Source organism: Triticum dicoccoides, chromosome 4B (assembly GCF_002162155.2).
Source record: "Triticum dicoccoides isolate Atlit2015 ecotype Zavitan chromosome 4B, WEW_v2.0, whole genome shotgun sequence".
NCBI lineage: Eukaryota > Viridiplantae > Streptophyta > Magnoliopsida > Poales > Poaceae > Triticum > Triticum dicoccoides.
Window position 1 is genome coordinate 19,924,202 of NC_041387.1, and position 9,929 is coordinate 19,934,130.

Below are 9,929 nucleotides of genomic sequence, written 5' to 3' on the forward strand. Positions count from 1 at the left end.
ATTTGGTAATATTATTTGCATGCTAAACATGTTGAGTGCTCACCACTGGAGCAATCTATGCCATTGGATTGACATGGTTTGAGGGCCGAGATCAATTGGATCTGCTCATTTGGGAATTTTTATATATGATGATGATGATGATTGATGATGATGGCGAAGAAGATTGATGATTGATGAAAATGAAAATGATGTCTAACCTCTGATTGGTTTGATGCAAAAAAAATGACATTTCAATATTTTATAATTTTACCATCCTAACATAAAGTTATCAACTATTGGCAAGTATTGCCGTTGCCAACACGTTGGCTAACAAATTTTGGTAGTGAATCAATTACGCTGGTCGTATTTGAGTCAACACACAAATGCACATCGCTGTGCGAAATATTCGCATGACATTTTCGGGTCACACATATGCTCGCACACAGCTATATACCCCTTTTTTCAAACCGAGAGAAAAAAGGGAAGACATCATATTGATTTCGCCCATTTATTTACAGCGTATATAAATATGCGTACACGATTAGTTGTTTACAACAGTTCATTGCGGCATAGCATCATCCCTAGCTAGCTCTTCTGCTAGATTGTGTCACTGTTGATCATATTGGTAGTACTACCAACCATGATATGGGTAGGTTTTGTTCATGATCAGCTCAATCAAAAGTACAAATTCATTCATGTGTAGATTTTATTCTGATCTACCCGCAAAAAAAAAAGATTTTATTCTGATCAGCTGTATATGTTATCTTGAAAACGGCAGGGACGTGTCTCCTTCTTCGTGCTCCTCCTCCTCCTTGTGTCAATGGTCACAGTTAGATCACATCGGAACACCGTAACCTTGACCTATGTATGATTCTGAATTTGTCATCATGTATGTATGTTGACCATCAGATTTAGGTAGCTAATATTTTTCTTGTTTGCACGCCGAAAGGCGTTCGAGGAGACATGGAAAATAGCCTCTTGCAGTCGTTGTCATCCGCGCACTGCAACAATCTACGGATGACCAACATACGTCTCAAGGACAGCACCGACAAGAACATGATCCTGTACGATTGCAGGCAGGTGCAGGTGCACAACGTCTCCATCACGTCGCCTAGCGACAGCCCCAACACCGATGGGATCAACATGGGCTCCTCCAACCATGTAAACATCTCGTCTTGCTCTATGCACACCGGTATGTACAGATCGACGACCCCCTCCTTCCTTCAGATAGTATATATTGCACTCTGTCTGGCCTCGAATATGCACCACCGATGAGTGAGTGCAGGTGATGATTGTGTGTCGATTCTATTGGGAACTACCGATGTTAACATCACTAACACCACCTGCGGGCCTGGCCATGGCATCAGGTATACATACATACATACATACATACATACATACATATAATATATTTTTTGCGGGTGTATTTTTTACCTTATTATCTATGTATGTATGTATTTTTATGTATGTAAGTGTGGGAAGCCTTAGAGGTGCTAGTGACGGCCCAGCGCTGGTGGAAAGAATTACAGTATCCAACTGTAGCTTCTTCAATAGGACGGCCGGTGTGAGGATCAAATCGTGGCAGGCAACATGCATCTAGTAGTACGTACATGTGTTTAAAGATATTTACATGTGTTTAAAGATATTTACTGATGGTGGCATGCATACACATGCATGTTCCATATACATATCATACATAGGTTACCTACAAACCATATATAGTATAGGTGTATGTATATCCCCTAATACATATGGTATGATTTTATGAATGCGGGGAGGGCAAGGCAAAGCAACCGGATCCTTTTCACACTAACCTCACAATGACTGCAGTCCGGTTGCCTATCGACATCGACCAGTTTTATTGCCCCCGGGAAACTATCAAGAACGGGTGAGGGACCCGTCCCCACCACCACTTGATCAATGGTCGCCTTAGAGAAAGAAGAGAACAATGGTTGAAACTGAAAGAAACTCTATGAATTTTGCCTTTGCAGGATGGTGGTGTGGTCACAACGAACGCTTGATTCATCGACATCCAGGGAAGGTCCTCAGAACGAGAGGCCATCAAGATCATGTGCAGAAAGAGCGTGCCGTGCCGCGGCATCTACCTTGAAAACGTTGACCTCTCTTGGGCCAACCACAGTGCCCCAACACAAGCTGTTGTTCAGAATGCCCATGGAAGCGTCACGGGCACGGTGAAGCCACAAACACAGCTCGCTGGCAATTGCTCACAAGTCGTTAATGAACGCATACGATTAGGGAGCGGTGCTATGCTTGCCCTCGATGAGCGTCAGCAAGGCAGACTTGTTGGGGAACGTAGTAATTTCAAAAATTTTCCTACGCACACGCAAGATCATGGTGATGATATAGCAACGAGGGGAGAGTGTTGTCTACGTACCCTCGTAGACCGAAGCGGAAGCGTTGACGCAACGTAGAGGAAGTAGTCGTACGTCCTCCCGGCCGACCGATCCAAGCACCGTTACTCCGGCACCTCCGAGTTCTTGACACACGTACAGCTCGATGACGCACCCTCGATCTCCAATCCAGTAGAGGTTCCGAGGGGGAGTTCCGTCAGCACGACGGCGTGGTGACGATCTTGATGTTCTCCTGTCGCAGGGCTTCGCCTAAGCACCGCTACAATATGATCGAGATGTAATATCGTGGAGGGGAGCACCGCACACGGCTAAGGAACGATCAATGATCAACTTGTGTGTTCTAGGGTGCCCCCTACCCCCGTATATAAAGGAGGGAGGGAGGAGGTGGCCGGCCCAAGGGGGGGCGCGCCATAGGAAGGGGGAAACCTACTCCAAGTAGGTTTCCCCCTTTTTTTCCTAATCTTATTTGGAGGGGGAAGGAAGGAGTACTAGTATTAGGAAGTAGTACTAGTAGTAGGAATAGGAAGAGGGGGAAGGAGAAAGGAAAGAGGGGGCCGGCCCCCCTCCCCAATTCGGATTGGGCTTGGGGGGGCGCGCCCCCCTCCCTTGCTCCTTCTCCCTTCCTCCTACATGGGCCCAATAAGGCCCATATACCTCCCGGGGGGTTCCGGTAACCTCCCGGAGCTCCAAACTTCTCCGGAACCTTTCATGTGTCTAAATATATCCGTCCAATATATCAATCTTTATGTCTCGACCATTTCGAGACTCCTCGTCATGTCCGTGATCATATCCGGGACTCCGAACAAACTTCGGTACATCAAAATACATAAACTCATAATATAATTGTCATCGAAACCTTAAGCGTGCGGACCCTACGGTTCGAGAACAATGTAGACATGACCGAGACACGTCTCTGGTCAATAACCAATAGCGGGACCTGGATGCCCATATTGGTTCCTACATATTCTACGAAGATCTTTATCGGTCAAACCGCATAACAACATACTTTGTTCCCTTTGTCATCGGTATGTTATTTGCCCGAGATTTGATCGTCGGTATCCAATACCTAGTTCAATCTCGTTACCGGCAAGTCTCTTTACTCGTTCTGTAATACGTCATCTCATAACTAACTCATTAGTTATATGCTTGCAAGGCTTAAGTGATGAGTATTACCGAGAGGGCCCAGAGATACCTCTCCGACAATCGGAGTGACAAATCCTAATCTCGAATTATGCCAACTCAACATGAACCTTCGGAAAACCTGTAGAGCACCTTTATAATCACCCAATTACGTTGGGACGTTTGGTAGCACACAAAGTGTTCTTCCGGTACACGGGAGTTGCACAATCTCATAGTTGCAGGAACTTTGTATAAGTCATGAAGAAAGCAATAGCAGTATACTAAACGATCAAGTGCTAGGCTAACAAAATGGGTCATGTCAATCACATCATTCTTCTAATGATGTGATCCCACTAATCAAATGACAACACATGTCTATGGTCAGGAAACATGACCATCTTTGATTAATGAGCTAGTCAAGTAGAGGCATACTAGTGACTATATGTTTGTCTATGTATTCACACATGTATCATGTTTCCGGTTAATACAATTCTAGCATGAATAATAAACATTTATCATGATATGAGGAAATAAATAATAACTTTATTATTGCCTCTAGGGCATATTTCCTTCAGTCTCCCACTTGCACTAGAGTCAATAATCTAGATTACATAGTAATGATTCTAACACCCATGGTGTCTTGGTGCTGATCATATTTTTCTCGTGAGAGAGGCTTAGTCAACGGGTTTGCAACATTCAGATCCGTATGTATCTTGCAAATCTCTATGTCTTCCACTTGGACTTGGTCCCGAATGGAATTGAAGCGTCTCTTGATGTGCTTGGTCCTCTTGTGAAATCTGGATTCCTTTGCCAAGGCAATTGCACCAGTATTGTCACAGAAGATCTTCATTGGTCCCGATGCACTAGGTATTACACCTAGATCGGAAATGAACTCCTTCATCCAGACTCCTTCATTTGCTGCTTCAGAAGCAGCTATGTACTCCGCTTCACATGTAGATCCCGCCACGACGCTTTGTTTAGAACTGCACCAACTTACAGCTCCACCATTTAATAAAAACACGTATCCGGTTTGCGATTTAGAATCGTCCCGATCAGTGTCAAAGCTTGCATCGACGTAACCATTTACGACTAGCTCTTTGTCACCTCCATATACGAGAAACATATTCTTAGTCCTTTTCAGGTATTTCAGGATGTTCTTGACCGCTGTCCAGTGATCCACTCCTGGATTACTTTGGTACCTTCCTGCTAAGCTTATTGCTAAGCATACGTCAGGTCTGGTACACATCATTGCATACATGATAGAGCCTATGGCTAAAGCATAGGGAACATTTTTCATTTTCTCTCTATCTTCTGCTGTGGTCGGGCATTGAGTTCGACTCAACTTCACACCTTGTAGCACAGGTAAGAATCCTTTCTTTGCCTGATCCATATTGAACTTTTTCAATATTTTGTCAAGGTATGTGCTTTGTGAAAGTCCTATTAAGCGTCTTGATCTATCTCTATAGATCTTGATGCCTAATATGTAAGCAGCTTCTCCGAGGTCTTTCATCGAAAAACTTTTATTCAAGTATTCCTTTATGCTATCCAGAAATTCTATATCATTTCCAATTAATAATATGTCATCAACATATAAAACTAGAAATTCTACAGAGCTCCCACTCACTTTCTTGTAAATACAGGCTTCTCCAAAAGTCTGTATAAAACCATATGCTTTGATCACACTATCAAAACGTTTATTCCAACTCCGAGATGCTTGCACCAGTCCATAAATGGAACGTTGGAGCTTGCACACTTTGTCAGCACCTTTTGGATCAACAAAACCTTCCGGTTGCATCATATACAACTCTTCTTCTAGAAATCCATTCAAGAATGCAGTCTTGACATCCATTTGCCAAATTTCATAATCATGAAATGCAGCAATAGCCAACATGATTCGGACAGACTTAAGCATCACTACGGGTGAGAAAGTCTCATCGTAGTCAACCCCTTGAACTTGTCGAAAACCTTTCGCAACAAGTCGAGCTTTATAGACAGTAACATTACCATCAGCGTCAGTCTTCTTCTTAAAGATCCATTTATTCTCAATGGCTTGCCGATCATCGGGCAAGTCAACCAAAGTCCATACTTTGTTTTCATACATGGATCCTATCTCAGATTTCATGGCCTCCAGCCATTTTGCGGAATCTGGGCTCATCATCGCTTCCTCATAGTTCGTAGGTTCATCATGGTCAAGTAACATGACTTCTAGAACAGGATTACCGTACCACTCTGGTGCGGATCTTACTCTGGTAGACCTACGGGGTTCAGTAGAAACTTGATCTGAAGTTTCATGATCAATATCATTAGCTTCCTCACTAGTTGGTGTAGTTGTCACGGGAACCGGTTCTCGTGATGAACTACCTTCCAACAAGGGAGTAGATACAGTTATCTCATCAAGTTCTACTTTCCTCCCACTCACTTCTTTCGAGAGAAATTCTTTCTCTAGAAAGGATCCATTCTTAGCAACAAATGTTTTGCCTTCGGATCTGTGATAGAAGGTGTACCCAACAGTTTCCTTTGGGTATCCTATGAAGACACATTTCTCCGATTTGGGTTCGAGCTTATCTGGTTGAAGTTTCTTCACATAAGCATCACAGCCCCAAACTTTAAGAAACGACAACTTTGGTTTCTTGCCAAACCATAGTTCATAAGGCGTCGTCTCAACGGATTTTGATGGTGCCCTATTTAATGTGAATGCGGCCGTCTCTAAAGCATAACCCCAAAACGATAGCGGTAAATCGGTAAGAGACATCATAGATCGCACCATATCAAGTAAAGTACGATTACGACGTTCGGACACACCATTTCGTTGTGGTGTTCCAGGTGGCGTGAGTTGCGAAACTATTCCGCATTGTTTCAAATGTAAACCCAACTCGTAACTCAAATATTCTCCTCCACGATCAGATCGTAGAAACTTTATTTTCTTGTTACGATGATTTTCTACTTCACTCTGAAATTCTTTGAACTTTTCAAATGTTTCAGACTTGTGCTTCATTAAGTAGATATACCCATATCTGCTCAAATCATCTGTGAAGGTGAGAAAATAACGATATCCGCCACGAGCCTCAACATTCATCGGGCCACATACATCTGTATGTATGATTTCCAACAAATCTGTTGCTCTCTCCATAGTACCGGAGAACGGCGTTTTAGTCATCTTGCCCATGAGGCACGGTTCGCAAGTACCAAGTGATTCATAATCAAGTGATTCCAGAAGTCCATCAGTATGGAGTTTCTTCATGCGTTTTACACGGATATGACCTAAACGGCAGTGCCACAAATAAGTTGCACTATCATTATCAACTCTGCATCTTTTGGCTTCAACATTATGAATATGTGTATCACTACTATCGAGATTCAATAAAAATAGACCACTCTTCAAGGGTGCATGACCATAAAAGATATCACTCATATAAATAGAACAATCATTATTCTCTGATTTAAATGAATAACCGTCTCGCATCAAACAAGATCCAGATATAATGTTCATGCTCAACGCAGGCACCAAATAACAATTATTTAGGTCTAAAACTAATCCCGATGGTAGATGTAGAGGTAGCGTGCCGACGGCGATCACATCGACTTTGGAACCGTTTCCCACGCGCATCGTCACCTCGTCCTTGGCCAGTGCTCGCTTATTCCGTAGTCCCTGTTTTGAGTTGCAAATATTAGCAACAGAACCAGTATCAAATACCCAGGTGCTACTACGAGCTCTAGTTAGGTACACATCAATAACATGTATATCACATATGCCTTTGTTCACTTTGCCATCCTTCTTATCCGCCAAATACTTGGGGCAGTTCCGCTTCCAGTGACCAGTCTGCTTGCAGTAGAAGCACTCAGTTTCAGGCTTAGGTCCAGACTTGGGTTTCTTCTCTTGAGCAGCAACTTGCTTGCCGTTCTTTTTGAAGTTTCCCTTCTTCTTCCCTTTGCCCTTCTTCTTGAAACTAGTGGTCTTGTTGACCATCAACACTTGATGCTCCTTCTTGATTTCTACCTCCGCGGCTTTCAGCATCGCGAAGAGCTCGGGAATAGTCTTGTTCATCCCTTGCATATTATAGTTCATCACAAAACTCTTGTAGCTTGGTGGCAGTGATTGAAGAATTCTGTCAATGACACTATCATCAGGAAGATTAACTCCCAGTTGAATCAAGTGATTGTTATACCCAGACATTCTGAGTATATGTTCACTGACAGAACTATTCTCCTCCATCTTGCAGCTATAGAACTTATTGGAGACTTCATATCTCTCAATCCGGGCATTTGCTTGAAATATTAACTTCAACTCCTGGAACATCTCATATGCTCCATGACGTTCAAAACATCGTTGAAGTCCCGGTTCTAAGCCGTAAAGCATGGCACACTGAACTATAGAGTAGTCATCAGCTTTGCTCTGCCAGACGTTCTTAACGTCGTCAGTTGCATCAGCAGCAGGCCTGGCACCCAGCGGTGCTTCCAGGACGTAACTCTTCTGTGCAGCAATGAGGATAATCCTCAGGTTACGGACCCAGTCCGTGTAATTGCTACCATCATCTTTCAACTTTGCTTTCTCAAGGAACGCATTAAAATTCAACGGAACAACAGCACGAGCCATCTATCTACAAACAAACATAGACAAGCAAGATACTATCAGGTACTAAGTTCATGATAAATTTAAGTTCAATTAATCATATTATTTAAGAACTCCCACTTAGACAGACATCTCTCTAGTCATCTAAGTGATTACGTGATCCAAATCAACTAAACCATAACCGATCATCACGTGAGATGGAGTAGTTTTCAATGGTGAACATCATTATGTTGATCATATCTACTATATGATTCACGCTCGACCTTTCGGTCTCCGTGTTCCGAGGCCATATCTGCATATGCTAGGCTCGTCAAGTTTAACCTGAGTATTCTACGTGTGCAAAAACTGGCTTGCACCCGTTGTAGATGGACGTAGAGCTTATCACACCCGATCATCACGTGGTGTCTCGGCACGACGAACTTTGGCAACGGTGCATACTCAGGGAGAACACTACTTGATAATTTTAGTGAGAGATCATCTTAAAATGCTACCGTCAATCAAAGCAAGATAAGATGCATAAAGGATAAACATCACATGCAATCAATATAAGTGATATGATATGGCCATCATCATCTTGTGCTTGTGATCTCCATCTCCGAAGCACCGTCGTGATCACCATCGTCACCGGCGCGACACCTTGATCTCCATCGTAGCATCGTTGTCGTTACGCCATCTATTGCTTCTACGACTATCGCTACCGCTTAGTGATAGAGTAAAGCAATTATAGGGCGTTTGCATTTCATACAATAAAGCGACAACCATATGGCTCCTGCCAGTTGCCGATAACTTCGGTTACAAAACATGATCATCTCATACAATAAAATATAGCATCACGTCTTGACCATATCACATCACAACATGCCCTGCAAAAACAAGTTAGACGTCCTCTACTTTGTTGTTGCAAATTTTTACGTGGCTGCTACGGGCTTAAGCAAGAACCAATCTCACCTACGCATCAAAACCACAACGATAGTTTGTCAAGTTGATGCTGTTTTAACCTTCGCAAGGACCGGGCGTAGTCACACTCGGTTCAACTAAAGTTGGAGAAACAGACACCCGCTAGTCACCTGTGTGCAAAGCACGGCGGTAAAACCAGTCTCGCGTAAGCGTACGCGTAATGTCGGTCCGGGCCGCTTCATCCAACAATACCGCTGAACCAAAGTATGACATGCTGGTAAGCAGTATAACTTATATCGCCCACAACTCACTTGTGTTCTATTCGTGCAAATAACATCAAACCATAAAAACCTAGGCTCGGATGCCACTGTTGGGGAACGTAGTAATTTCAAAAAATTTCCTACGCACACGCAAGATCATGGTGATGATATAGCAACGAGGGGAGAGTGTTGTCTACGTACCCTCGTAGACCGAAGCGGAAGCGTTGACGCAACGTAGAGGAAGTAGTCGTACGTCCTCCCGGCCGACCGATCCAAGCACCGTTACTCCGGCACCTCCGAGTTCTTGACACACGTACAGCTCGATGACGCACCCTCGATCTCCAATCCAGTAGAGGTTCCGAGGGGGAGTTCCGTCAGCACGACGGCGTGGTGACGATCTTGATGTTCTCCTGTCGCAGGGCTTCGCCTAAGCACCGCTACAATATGATCGAGGTGTAATATCGTGGAGGGGGGCACCGCACACGGCTAAGGAACGATCAATGATCAACTTGTGTGTTCTAGGGTGCCCCCCTACCCCCGTATATAAAGGAGGAAGGGAGAAGGTGGCCGGCCCAAGGGGGGGCGCGCCATAGGGAGGGGGAAACCTACTCCAAGTAGGTTTCCCCCTTTTTTTCCTAATCTTATTTGGAGGGGGAAGGAAGGAGTACTAGTATTAGGAAGTAGTACTAGTAGTAGGAATAGGAAGAGGGGGAAGGAGAAAGGAAAGAGGGG

The 9,929-nt window shown here is 43.9% G+C and overlaps 1 pseudogene; it reads left to right on the forward strand.

Moving 5' to 3' along the window:
• The first annotated feature begins 942 nt into the window (after positions 1–942).
• LOC119292436 overlaps positions 943–9,929 on the forward strand; it is a 13,711-nt pseudogene continuing 4,724 nt past the window's right edge.